At 51.8% G+C, this 14,085-nt stretch overlaps 2 long non-coding RNA genes across 2 annotated transcripts; both read left to right on the forward strand.

The window, feature by feature from the left end:
- Window positions 1-420: 420 nt before the first annotated feature.
- LOC138920022 (uncharacterized) lies at window positions 421-3,670 on the forward strand. Its single transcript, XR_011430617.1, has 2 exons — window positions 421-3,146; window positions 3,382-3,670. It is a non-coding gene; the product is annotated as an uncharacterized lncRNA (long non-coding RNA).
- A 1,065-nt stretch (window positions 3,671-4,735) lies between these two features.
- Window positions 4,736-12,395, forward strand: LOC138920023 (uncharacterized). Its single transcript, XR_011430618.1, has 2 exons — window positions 4,736-5,362; window positions 11,886-12,395. It is a non-coding gene; the product is annotated as an uncharacterized lncRNA (long non-coding RNA).
- The last annotated feature ends 1,690 nt before the right edge of the window (window positions 12,396-14,085 follow it).

Below are 14,085 nucleotides of genomic sequence, written 5' to 3' on the forward strand. Positions count from 1 at the left end.
GCGGCCCTGGAGTGAATGCTGGCTGGTTTCCGAGTGTTTTCATCTCTCACTCAACGTTTGGAGTCCTAGGCAGTGTTATCCAATTGTCTGGGCAAAGGCCTGTGCCCTTACCCTGGCCTTCTGGAACAGGAAGCAGGGACCCACCGCCCACCAAGATCCACACAAGGGGAGCAACCCCCATAGGAAAAGGGCTGCCAAAAGATGACAACTGTATACTAGTCTTCTTGAAACTAAATTGTGAGTTCTCTAAGTACTATCACCACAAAGTACACACATTCCTTTTTTAGATAGTGAGGAAGTCACTAAGGGCCCAGTCTACCCGACCTTGTGGAGACATCATAAAGGAGGCTGAGGGAAAATATGGAACTGAAGAATGTCCATGCTGGACGGGTCACAGAAGCCACCTAGCTCCATCCTCTCATTCTTCTCTTGAGGTCACTGAGCTGCATGAGCTGGAGGTTCTCAGTGGCCCGTAAAATGGCCTTGGTCTCGTGGTATGCTTTGGGGATTGTCCATCAAATGTTCATGAAATAGGGCATGCCCGCTTACCCCAAATCTGTCAGCAGTGGGAGGGAACAGCATGGGCTAATTTAAAACAGAGCCTCCCGCGTCGCGGTTGGCTCCTGGGCCTCTTCCCAGCTTCGGTGGCAGCAGAGTTCTCTTCCTCGGTACGTTTTGCTGACGGGGCTGGCCGCGGCGAGCTGGGAGGCACACTTTTCTGAGGATCCATTTGCAGAACTGAAACTTTGCCCTTGAGAACCCTCTGCACATCACAGCTGTGGGACATGAGCTCAAGGCCAAGGGCAGCCTTCCAGTGAGACCCTGGACATGACACCTGGGAGGCCCAAGGCTCTGTCCAGGAGCTCAGCAGCTGTAGCTCCTACAGGTCCCTCACAAGGCCCCTTTAAGGAAAGATGGCTGCTGTCTTCTCTTTGCTGGAGCTCTGTTCTCCCTCTCCCATTTCTTCCTCTTCTTTTATCTCACATCCTGATTTCCAGAAGGCAGGGAACTCCACCTGGGACCCTGGGATGCAAGTACAGCCCTGGGCTTCCTTGATCCCCAGCTTAGGAAGACGAGGGTGCTCGCACACATGGCTATTGGTGCCCGGCCTTGACTGGATGGTCTCCAGTGGGCTAGGGAAGTGTTCTGGCAGACAGGCACATTGTCTGTCCCCCAGGGGGCGCCCTTTGGGTTTGGCAGAGGTGCCTCTGCTGGCAGGGCAGAGATCCAGGTGTCTGGCTCTCCATTACCGTTGAAATGGCTTTCTCTTCTCCATCCAGCCCCCACCCCCACCTCCAGAGGGACCCAGCATGCACCATTGCAGCCCCTCGGTAGGCCTCACCATCCGTCCCTCCTCTCTCCTGTGTCGTCAGACCTGGGTTCAAATCACCCCACTGCCACTTACTACATGACCTTGGGCAAGTTCCTTCACATCTCTGAGACTTAGTTTCCTCATCTGTAAAATGGTGATGGCACTAAGACCTGTCCCAAAGGCAGTGCATGTGTATAAAGTGCTCATGGGGCTATTATTTTCATCGTTGTGTTATGCGTTTTTGTCCTTCTCTCCAATTGGATGAGGTGATGAATCTCTCTCTCTCTCAGCCTTTAATTTCGCACAATGTGTGGCACCTGGTAGGTGTCCAGAGTTGTTGGTCGAGACAGCGGGGAAGGGAATTAACACTACTGAGCTCTGCCTGGTGTCTGCTGCTGCATTCGACTTGCTCTTCACCATCCTCTTTGAGGTAGGGATCAGAACCCATTTTCCAGATGGTGAAACTGAGGCTGAGAGCACTAAGAGGCTGTGAAGTCAGCCCTGCCGGGCTCCAAAGTCCACAGTCTTCCTAAGACACCATGCCAAATTCCCTCTCTCCCTTCCTGTCCTCTCCAGTTCTTCCGTTCTATCAATCAGCAAATATCTGAGTGTGTCTGTCTGATTAGCAGGAGAGAAAAGAAAGAGGGAGTTGAGGTTTTTCTGTTTTGTCCTGTTTTTAAAAGCCTCGCAGACATTTGCTTGCCCATTTGAAATGGTCTTGGGCCTGGTTTTGGGAAGGATCCCCACATCCCTGCATGCGAAACAGTCTTTGCATTTCCTTGTGGAAGTTTTCAGCTGGCGTGGCGGGGATTGCCCCGTGCTTCCCTGGTTCAGGAAAGCCGGGGGAGAAGACAGAGGGCCTGGCCAGCTGCTGGGTCAGCTGGGGCTTTTCTCCCCCAGAGTTTCCTGATTGGCGAGGGCATCTGCCAGCTCCACCCATGGGCACAGCCCTCGCCCGTCAGGGGTGGCAGTGTGGTGAGCAGGAGGGTGTGCACATCCTGGAGTCACATCCTCCTCTGTCACTCCACTGCTGCTGGAGCTGCTCAGAGCCTCAGTTTCTCCGTCTATAAAATGGGGACGATAAGAGAACCTACCCCATGGGTGGTAGTGAGGATTAGATGAGTATACGCGTGTAATGGCCGAAACCACCATGTTCAGATACACCGTGAAGCCGCCACTCCCCAGATGATCCCTGGGACAAGAGGCTCTTTATTTTCAAGAAAGACCTCACACTGTCTTGCATGTTGTGCGGTGCTCTCAATTATTTTACTTTGAACAACTGAGTGCTGTTTGAGTAAGATGCGTTACCTGAAACGCCCTCCGTGGGTGCCCGTTTGGGCCAAGTACTAAGGTCATCTGAAGGAATCGTTAAAGGGGCGCCGGGGACGTTTAACCCAGTTTGGAACCAATTCGCAAGGACATGGCATCACAACCTCACAACGTGTGTGTCAACGAGTCTTTTAAGGACACTTAAGAAAGCCACACCGTCAATGGTTACATTATGGAGATCACGCAACGACACCTCCAGGATGAATGGAACAACCAGCTGCCCTAATGTTATGCAAATAGGTACTTAGAGCTTGGGATAAAAATTCCCTCAAAAGCATCCTCCAGATTCCAAAAATGCTGTATCGCCAAGAACGAGAGGGGAGAGACGATGTGCTCAGAAAACTCAAGATGACTCAAAAGGTGGCTTTGATGATGACAAAGACCCTGTGCGCAAGGAAGAGTTGGAAGAGCTGTCATGAAATGGAGTCATGGGATGGGGGTGAAGAAAGCAACTCTTCTAAATTAACCTCTCATTACGCATAATATGTGCTTGTAGGCATGCATGGTAAGTGATAAATTAATTGTTATAAATAGATATTTAGCTATTTCACCTACTTTAAAAAAAGATGATATATTCCATTAGGTCATAAATCCTTTGGATCTTTTGAGTGGGGAAACGGGGAATCATCATATTTTGGGGTTGTCTGTTATTTGAGTGCTGTTGGTGCCCCTTCCCCCCTAACATCCCCTTCCAGAAGGCCCGACCCCTGACTGCTATTGCTTGTAACTCTTTGCCTCAGGGCTTCCTCCAGCTGCCTGCACTGGAGATGGCTAGAACGAATACTTCCAAGGAGCAGTCTGCAGCCAATGACTGATGGGCTCCCCAGCACCCTCAGCCCTTGATCGAGATGATGCTGGAGTGTGTTCTGCACTGGCCCCCACCGTTCCCAGGGGATTAAGCTCCAGGTGTCCCAGTGGTAACCTGCTTACTAACACACCCTCTACTGGCTGACTTCCCCTCTGCCTCACTTTTCCCCTTCCTTCCTGCTGCTTCCAGGATTCCCTTCAAATAAAATAGATTGACTAGAATCCTTGTCTCAGGGTCTGCTTCTGGGGGAATTCAATCTACAGCAAGCACCTATGATAAAGGACAGTGATTGTTACTATCGCTCTTATTACTATTTTGATAAAGATCAGGAAAATGCAGTGACTCTCCCCAGAGCTTCTGGGAGCCCGGCCAGGGGGATGTTTTAGGTCTGGTCAGGAAGGGGGAGGTCTGACTATATATTTATCTCAAAGCATCTCAAAGTGATTCATTCTCTCTCTCTCTCTCACTCAATTATATGCTTGAGCAGCTAAGCCAAAAATCGGTCCATCCAGAGCAATTAAAAGCTTCCTTTCCAGACCTTGGGGATTTCTCTCTGATCAATGAGCAAAACACCGCAGCTGGAAAACAGTGGAAACCAACAGGCAGTCGTGTCTTAGCCGTTCAGATGGGCTAAAACACCTTTCAAATGTGTTTTTAAAAGATCCTTTTATTTTCCAATATGGGATTGTGGAGGGAGGGATGTTATACAAAAGACCAGAAATTTGTTTAGTTTTAGTCCCCAAATTAGAATTCATTTGTGAAAACTTGTATCTACCTCTCAGCTCATGAGCCACGGTAAGGTATTTATTATTATATTTATGATTAAGAATACAATAATAGCAGCAGGAATCATGTAACTCATACAGACAATGTGCTGGTCACTGTGCTGAGAACATCATGTGTTTTACCTCAGCTGACACTAACGATACTACAAAGAGGTCCCTCTTATCATTGCTATTTTATTGATAAAGGGACTCGGACTCAGAGAAGTTAAGTAGCTTGTCTGAGATCACACAGCCAGGAAGTAGCAAAATGGGGTTACAAACCAGGCAGTCTGGCTTCAAAGCCTGGGTTCTTCACCGTTGGAAGAGCAAACTGGCTTTTCACACCAGAAGGAAAGAAGGCACTGACTGGCTTGGCTGACTTCATTGTCCAAGGCGGGGCTCACCCTAACTTGCCTTCCTCAAGGAGTTGAAACCAAGTGGGTTTTGATTTTCATGCCATTCCTCCCTGCTGCTCTCTTTTGTGAAGTCACAGAATTTTGTAAATTGGTTTCCCCAGGTCTCAGCTGCCTGTGGCGGCAGAAGGGGCCACAGCCACAGCGATGGCGGATGTTTCCTGGGTCTGTTGAGCCCAGCTGCTGGCACGGTTCTCCAGCCCCAGAAGACACCTCTGGGAGTCCATGAGCAAGCCGGTTCCCATGGGAGCTGACTGCTGTGCTAGAGAACAGCTGAGTGATTGCTTATCTAGACATACAGGGCGAAGGCAGAAAACACACGATGCTAATCACGCGCCATTGTAGGTGATCCGCTTCCAGGTGGCGGGCACCGGTGGACTCCGGGGTGCTCATGGAGCCAGACGGGGGAAGAAGAACAAGGAAAGTCTCCAAGGGATGTCTGGGGATGCTACACGGAATAGAGTCGTTCCAGCTTCACCTGGCCATCATTCACCGTGTGCCTTTGGCCTCATCACCCCTCTGCTCTATTTCCTCCTCTGGGAAATGGGTGGACGGTTCAGGGGAGCCTGGGAGGCCCCTCCCTACACTAAAGGATCTGTGACCCACAGTTCCCGCAGGCGGCTTGGCCCCGTCCCCGCCTTTGCTCCAGTAGTCCTTCCGCCCTCTCCACGTCCTTGGGCCGGTTTGCGTGGTTACACGTCCAGTTGAGGATCCAGCTGGACCGTAAGTTTGTGAGGTCAGTGAACGGGATCATCTTTGTGTTTGGGTTTTCACAGTAGGTCTAGCACAGTGGCTCCCAACCAGGGGCGATTTTGCCCCCACGGAACACTTGGAAATATCTGGAAATATTTTTGGTTGTCACAAATGGAGGTAGGGTGCCACTGGCATCAAGTTGGTAGAAGCCAGGGATGCACCCAGGGATGCTGTGCATCCTAGAGTGCAGAGGACAGCCTCCAACAAGAAAGAATGGCCTGGTCCCTAATGTCAGTGGTGCCAAGATGGAGAAACGCTGGTTTAGAGGAAGGGGGGACCGACCAGGAACTGCAAAGCTCCTGTTGTCCCTCCTCTTCAAATTCCTTTCCCCAACGGTCAGGAGAAGGCCACCAAATAATTACGGCTAAATCAAGTCATAGTTATTCTCCTAAAAAAAAAAGTAATACATGCATTTGGTAAGAAGTTCAGTACAAAATGTTTGAAAATGGTGCACAGTGAAAAGTAATCATCTTGCTCATCTGTGTACGCCAGTCTCCAAGGTCTGCTGCCCTGCAGGTAACCAGGATTCACCTGTTTCTTGTGGATCCTTCTAAACCAGGGCTTCTCAATCTCAGCACTAAAGACATTTCAGGCTCAATAATTCTGTGTTGTGGGAACTGCCCTGTGCATTGCAGGATATTTATCAGCATCCCTGGCCTTTACCCATTAGATGCCAAAAATGTCCTCAGACATTGACACATGTCCCTCGGGAGCCCTGGTTGAGAGCCACTGTCCTGGAGACATCCTTTGCATATTCATGCATCTGTGTATTTATGAAAATATGTCTTTTTCTTAGGGTGCTTGGCACATAGTAGATGCTCAATGAATATTTATTGGAAGAATGGATAACTGAGAATAAATCAATTTAAATAATAAATTGGATCCTATTCTAATTGCCCCAGGGGTACAGATTACATGTATCCTAAGACAAATGCAGGATAGGAAGCAATTTTTTCCTGAGTCTTACTTATCCATTTTGAAGGAGCACCATCTTGTTATGCTCCCGAACTCTGTTTGTCTCACTGCTAATGGCCCACATGTGTCCCAGATGCCTTGGAGGGCCGTTCTCAGAAGCAGCTGGGCTGCCTGCAAAACCGTACACTGTGTGACAGTGCTCCCTGCCTGTGAGGGTCTCCATCCCTTCCCCTGACCCATGGGCCCGAGAGGCAGCAGGGATGTGCCTCATCTGCCCCACGGGCCCCTCCCACCCCATCTTTCGGCTCTGCCAACATCTGGCTTTTGTGACAAGCTCTGGCCTTGGTTCCGGAAAGCATGCCCTCTCTAGGAAGGTGGGCGCGTTAGTCCAGCTTGGGCAATCAGCCCAAAGTCCATTTTGTGTAAGCCTGGGCCGCCTGCCCAGTTTCTTCCTGGAGTGCAGCTGGGCCCGGGATGCTCTCTGGACTTCCCATGTTTCCTGGAGTGGAGTGGGCAGGGAGCTGGGAGCTGGGGAGGTGAGCTGTGCCCACGGCCATGAGGATCTGCTCACTCTGGGTTGCATCCCCTTTCCCCCTCCTCCCTCCCTCGTCATCAGATCTGTTCTCAGCATTGCCCCGTGTCCTTTCTTTTTTTCTTTTATTTTTTTTCGAGGAAGATCAGCTCTGAACTAACATCTGCTGCCAATCCTCCTCTTTTTGCTGAGGAAGACTGGCCTTGAGCTAACATCCGTGCCCATCTTCCTCTACTTTATATGTGGGATGCCCGCCACAGCATGGCTTGCCAAGTGGTGCCATGTCCGCACCCGGGATCTGAACCAGCGAACCCCGGGCCGCCGAGAAGCGGAACTTGTGTGCTTAACTGCTGCACCACTGGGCCAGCCCCCCATGACCCTTCTTAAGGAGTGATTGACACCCACTTTCAGACTCTCATGGACCTTGAAACCTCTGCCCCTCTGAGATTGCTCTCACATGGTCACCTGTGAACCCCTAGAGACCAAATCCTTTCAGTTCCCATCTTGTTTGCTTGGGCTCTCTGTGGCATCGAGCACCACCTGCCTTCCTTAGTGGGGCTCTTTCTTTGGCACCTCCACGTCTTCTCCTGCCTCTCAGACTGGCTCTGTCTTCTTTCCAGGGCACATCCTTGGTTCTGCCTTCTCGTTATCCCATGACTTCATCTACCCCCTGTTAGCACTGACTGCAGAATCTGTTCCCTTGTTATCTACTTATGTCATGAGCTCTGAATCTCACATTTCCGACTTCTCGCCAGATGAGCCGACCTAGCTGATCTTGACCATCTAGGATCCACTAGACCAAAGTTAAACTCAGTGTCTACTTCCCATTCTGATCCATTCCTTCCCACGTCGCTGAGCATCACCACCCAGTCTGTCAAGGCAGAAACCTTAGCGCATCGTTAATGCGTCCTTCTTCCTCTGCCGCATTTTAATTGTAGGAAGTTCCAGCAAGTCTATTGCCGGAATATCTCTTGAACCCATTCATTCATTCATTCTTTCAGATTGCAAATATTAATTGAGCCTGTACTATACCCCAGACACTGAGATACAGCAGTACGACAAACCAAGTTCTTACATTCTACGAAGGAGAGAAAGACAACAAGCAGATAAATAGACAAACCCAGAGTAGGACAAATGGTGGTAAGTGCTGTGAGACAGTAAGGCTGGGTGAGGGGTTGGGAGAGGAGGAGGGGCGTTATTTTATGTCAGGTAGACAGAGAGAGCCTGACGGATCAGGTGATATTTGATTAGGGTCCCAAAGGAAGTGAAGGGCAGCCAGGTGGGTATCAGGCCTTTCTTCTGCATCTTCACGGCCATGGTCTCTCATCCTCTCCCTCAGGACCATGGCAATCACCTTCCAAATGGCAGTGACCTCTTTGCCTCCACTCTCATCCTTCCCTCTGCATCCCTTTCCAGTGGCTTCCTGACTCTTGCAGAATAAATTCTTACTCCTAACTACGGCCTACAAAGGCCTTCCCAGTTGGGCCCTACCCTTTTCTTCCAGCTGAGTCTCACTGTGAGAGGCAGAATGCCAAGATGGCCCTTTACTATTACTTATATAATCGCCCCCCTTAAATGGGGGTAGGACCTGTGACTTGTGCTAGCCAACAGAACATGGCAAAGGGGGTGGGGTGTCACTCCCTCGATTAGGTTACATTATATGAGATTCTCTCTTAGCTGACTTTATTGAGAGAGATTCTCCTGCTGATCTTAAAAAAGCCAACAGCTGTGTTGTGAACGGCTCATGGGAAGGGCCACGAGGCCAGGAGCCGTGGGTGCCTCTTGGAACCAAAAGCAGCCTCCAGCCGATGGCCAGTGGAAAACTGGGGCTCTCAGTCCTGGAGCCACAAGGAAATGAATTCTGCCAACCACTGGAGTGAACTGGGAAGCAGATTGTCCCCTCCTGAGGCCTCAGATGGGACCCCAGCCCCAGCCTCACATTTTGCAGCTGGTGAGCAAGGAACCCAGCAGAGCCGTGCCCACTCCTGGCCGGCAGAAGATGGGAGAGGCTGAGTGTGTGCTGTTTCAAGCCTCTGAGTTTGTGGTCGTCTGTTCTACGGCAACAGAAAACCAGTGTACTCACCCTTCACACCCTGGACGGTTCCGCAGGCCATCCCTGCTGCTCCCAAACAAGGTTTTTTCTCATGCCCTGTGCTGTGCTCAAATTTTCAAATCCTACATTTTCTCTCTGGTAAAATTTTGCTTGTCCTTCAAAGCCCCTCTCTTCGTCTCTCCCTCCATGCTCTAGTCATACCCCTGTCCCATAGGCTTGGTTCTTACCTCTAAACGCTCAGGGTGTGGCTGGTATTTGTCTGCATGTCCATCCTCTCTCTTATTCATCTGTCCATCCCAGCATCTGCTCAGCGCCTGGCTTCCTTCACATGAAGGATTCTTCCCTTGTGTGTGTGTAGGCGGGGGAGGGTCCTGGATGGGTTCATGCTATCCATAAATTCCCTAAAATTGCTTGGAGAATGCTGCTTATGAGCAATTTTTCTGGGCCCATAGCTTTCATCAGATTCTTAAAGAGCCTTGATGTTCTGGGAAGATTAAGACTGGTGGAGGCAGGGTGTCAATATGTGTGTCTTGAATTTAAGCCACTGGGTTATCGCCCGGTGGGGGGATGTCCATGCTAATTGTGGCTTCGCCAGAGGGCTGTGAAGCTTCCTGGGCATTTTGCAGGAGAGCTGCTGTTTTGAGATGGGTAAAAGCATAGTCCTGTAGGCAGGCCTGGGCTCCACCCAGGGAAGAAGCTGGTCCAGGCTGGGAAAGGGAGAAGGGGCAGAGAGAGGGAGCAGGGGCAGAGCAGGGGTGCAGGGAAGCCCACCCGTTCAAGAAGAAACGGGAGCCACAGGGGTGGGGGCGCCCAGGAGGCTGGCTGCCTCTGCGCTGGAGGAGGGACTGCGTTTCTCCTTCTAATTGTGCCAGGTGCTGGGGTGACTGCTCCCCAGCGCTGGCTCCCCTGGGCTCTTGAGGACTGCCGTTGGCAGGGCCAGTGTATTTTTAGCCCTCCAGTAAGTGGAACAAAGCGCTCTGAGAGGCAGTGCTGTGCTCTTGGCTCTGGGCTCTGGCAACGCTCAGCAGCTTTCTGAGAAAGTACAGGACTCCCTCGCAGCCACCTAGTGGGGACATGGGTCCAGCTCCCTGGCCTCCCTCTGACTCTCTCCCACAGGGGTTTGGGGGAGGGACGTCCTCGCCAGCTGGAGGGGGGCTGAGGATGTGTGCCCGGGGGGGTTCGGAAGCCAGCGAGCTGGCCCTGTACTGGGAGGGACGAGGTGCAGTGCGGATGCTTGCTTCCTCTGGCTGCTCACTCTGGGGGAGAAGATGATCTGTCCTGGGACCACCTGGGGTTAGGTGGGCAAGTGGGGTGCTCCAGGCCAGGGGCTGGGAGGGTGAGTGGGCCGCTGACCCCAGCCAGAAACACCTGTCTCTGAAGGCTGAAGTGGGGGGAGGTGTGGGGAAGAGGAGCTGGAAGCCACTTCCTGATCACCTGGGTGACGAACTGCCAAGGTCAGCCTTGAGCGTTGACCTGCCAAATATTTGTTTGGATCACTGACCCAGTGGACTTCCTGCCCTCAGCCTCCCAGCTTGTACCCAACCTGACCATAACTGGACAGCCCTGCCTCTTGATCTGGAGGGGTCCACACTGTTTCATAAAGAGGGCTTCCAGCAGGTGTGGCTGGCACAGTCCCGCTGTGGGCATGGTCTGCGGGTGAGGGTAGACAGCCTGGGGGCTAGAGCCCCGGTCCTCACAGAGCCTTTGTTTGAAGTGGCTACCTCAGCGAAGCTGGCCTGAAGTGGTTAAGGTTCAGCACAGCTGCCCATGTAGAGCCAAACTCCACAAGGACCAGGCCCCTAGGGCCTTCTCCCCAGCACCGCTATCTACCCACCCAAGCCCGGGAAGGCGGGCGGCTCACTCCTCAGAGCAGACAGAGGGAGGCCGAGACGGGGGCTGCCCGGGGCCTGGACAGAAGGAAGGAACCAATCTCTCTGTCTGTCTGTCTCTCTCACATACACACGCACACATTCCCATACACAAACCCCATTTCCTCAAGGGCCCACCCTGGGTCAGCCACTGTGCTAAGTTCTACAGAGCCCCCACCCCTTGAATCTTTGTGACCCTGTGAGTTACTTTCTCTCCATTTTACTGAGTTAAAAATCAAAATTCAGAAAGATTAAGCAACTTGTACAAGCTCACACAGCCAGTGAGGGGGGATGCCGGGTGTCAGATCTAGGGCCACCGGACAACCCACTGCTCCCGAGAAGGGGAGAGGGAGGGGGAAGATCCTGCACCTGTTCTCTGAGATTCTAGAACACAGGGTGGGGTGAAGGGCTGGGTAGAGAGCAAAGCCGCCTGGCTGTGCTGGACCACTGACCTCCCAAGATGGTGATGGGGAGAGAATTAAACTTCCGTTGTTTGGGGGTTTCTGTCCTTGGAAGCCAAACTGATACTAAACAATATACTTGTGGCCTCAGCCCCACTCTCCGCCTCTGCCTGTGCCGTCCACTTAGGCTGTAGCCTTCCCTCTGGCCGTGGCAGTCTTTATTTATCCTTCAAGCCCTGGCTAAAAGGCCACCTCCTCCAGGATGCCTTACCAAATCCCCACCGCCCCAGACAGTGAGTTCCTTTCCCCTCTAAGTCTCCGCTCTCTCTGGTTACTTCTTGGATTGCGCTCATCAAGTTCTGATCTTTCCCGGTGTATGTCTGCCTTCCCCGTTAGATTGGAAGACAAAGTGTTTGTTCTGGTTTAAGGGCAGTGGTGTGCTGGTAAACCGGCTCTGGGAGAAAAAGCGCTCGGATTTGTAGTGCTTGCTGATTCCCATGGTGTAATTGCTCTCACTGTGGCCAATTTCGAGCCATGATGGTTTAACAACAGGCTCCTGGAATTCCCAATATTGAACAGTTGGCTCTCGTGAACCAGTGCTCATGGGTTCCACTCACCACTGCTGAAGGGTCTGCCCACCGCCTAGGCTTGAGGTTTGCACTTGGGCGCTCATCAGGCTGGTGCCACAGAACCCTGCTCGGATGGCCTACTTGATTCAACATTTTTTTTCTTTCCAGAGCCCCTACTTTGTTCCTAGAAGAATTCAGAAAGGACATCTGGGGAGGATCATCTGCAAACATGGTGACAGTCCTTTTCTTCTCCCTATAAACATGCCCTTTGCAGTGTGACTCTGCAGCTTCTCCTATCAAGAACTGGGCCGAGGTCCCAGTCCTTGAGTCAGACCTGGCCTTGTGACTTGACCTCGCCATTGGAATATGGTGGAAGTGACTTTATGACCATTCCACGCCTGGGCCTCGAAAGGCCTTGAGTCCTTCTGCTCTTGTCTTGGACCCTGCCAGCTACCATGTGTAAAGCCCAGGCTACCTGCTGAGAATGAGAGGCCATGTGGAGCAGAGGCACAGTGTCTCGGCTGAGCCGTCCTAGGCCCGCCAGGCCCAGCACACCCAGCAGCCCGCCAAAGATGTGTGAATGAGCCCAGTTGGGACCAAAAGAACCAGCTGGCTCAGCCCGGCCAAATTGGTAACCTGTGGAATCATGAGCTAAATAAAGGGTGGTTGTTTCAAACTAGTAAGTTTTGGGTGGTTTGTTATGTAACAAAAGCTAACTGATATAATACCATCCTTGCATTGAGAAGTGGCTTAGCTTTCAACTGACTGTCCATCTCATTCTGAGTGAGGCAGAAATAGCCTCCTACTCCCTGAGGCTCATCGGCCATGAGCAAGAGCTCCAGGAATCGGCACTGCTGACCCACAGCATGTGAGTTCTGGTGGAGTACTAATCCTCCCCTAAACACAGCTGGTAAGAACCCGGAAGATGCGGACCCACCGGCTCCCTGATGGAAGAGTCAGACAAGAAGCCTGGAGTCTGTGGCCACAGACCCCAGCTAAGATGAGCTCTCTCCTCCTCACCTCTGCCTGTCCCGTGAAGCCACAGGGCCGGGGGCAGCCCTTTTCCTATGGAGCAGTGAAGACTTAATTGCCTTTTCTGGGTTGTGTCCCACAGGAACAGAAAGACTCACAAATGCCTCTTTTCTGCCCTGTAGAATATATTACATATTTTTTTTCCAAGATTTTAATTTTCTTTTTTCTCCCAAAGCCCCCCATACATAGTCGTGTATTTTTAGTTGTGGGTCCTTCTAGTTGTGGCGTGTGGGATGCCACCACAGCATGGCCTGATGAGCAGTGCCACATCCGTGCCCAGGATTCAAACTGGTGAAACCCTGGGCCGCTGAAGCAGAGCACATGAACCTAACCACGTGGATACAGGCCCGGCCCCTGTATTTTTGGGGGTTTTTTTTTGATGGGGAAAGAGTGTTTTAATGTATTTGGAGCGGGGAGGATGGAGAGAGCTGTGTCTTAAACCAAACTTAATAAGTTCCTATTTTCAGTTTAAGAGTAAAATCTTGCCTGTAACCTGTGACGGAGTGTGTGAAAAACCAAACCTGACCTTTCCTGCCCTCTAGGTTTGAACTATCGAAACCCTGTAGCAGCAAGGATCATTCTAGAGAGCGAGAGAGGAAGCAGGCCATGAAACGGTTCTGCAGCTGCATGCAGCTGTGGTGTGTGGTTCTCCTCTCCCCAGCTGTGTGACCCTCAGCAAGTCACCCAGCCCCTCTGGGCCTGCCTGTAACAGGGAGACTGGAGAGCTCCATAGTGCCCTCACGATGTGGTCTTTTTACCGGTTCAAAGGGGAAAGTTAGGGAGAGCTGGAGAGCCTTCTGATGGTTGACTGTCCACTCTCCCCCTGGGGGTGTGTCCTGACCCTGGCCGTTCACACAGCGTGTGCTCATTGTGCCGACATGGACGCAGCGGTGGCACCACACTCTGGGATGTTCTCATTTTTCAGTTTCAGGAATTTGACTTTGTTCAATTATTTGTGACACCTGGGACACACTATTTTTTGCTACCATCTTTTTCTGGGCTCTCTGGGGACACCCTTGGTGCTTGTCATAGGGGGTTGTTAAAAGGAGTAAGTGAAACAGTCCACCTAAAGCAGAAAGCTGAGTGCCTAGGCCAGTAGGTGCTTCAGCAGCAGCCGGCGCCACTGTGGTCGTTTCCCCAGAACGCGGGCCGTGTGCGCCTGCTGACCAACAAGGAGCCAGACTCCCAGCTCCGGCTGGCAGGGCCACTCCACAACCACCGAGCAGGCCAGATCCAGTGTTGGGAACCCAGCCACACTGGCTCCTCAAACCACAGGTCAACCTGTGGTGTCCACCTAGAGTCATTCTCCCACTCTTCCTCCTGATGGGGACAGGGT

Source organism: Equus caballus, chromosome 22 (genome assembly GCF_041296265.1).
Source record: "Equus caballus isolate H_3958 breed thoroughbred chromosome 22, TB-T2T, whole genome shotgun sequence".
Lineage (NCBI taxonomy): Eukaryota > Metazoa > Chordata > Mammalia > Perissodactyla > Equidae > Equus > Equus caballus.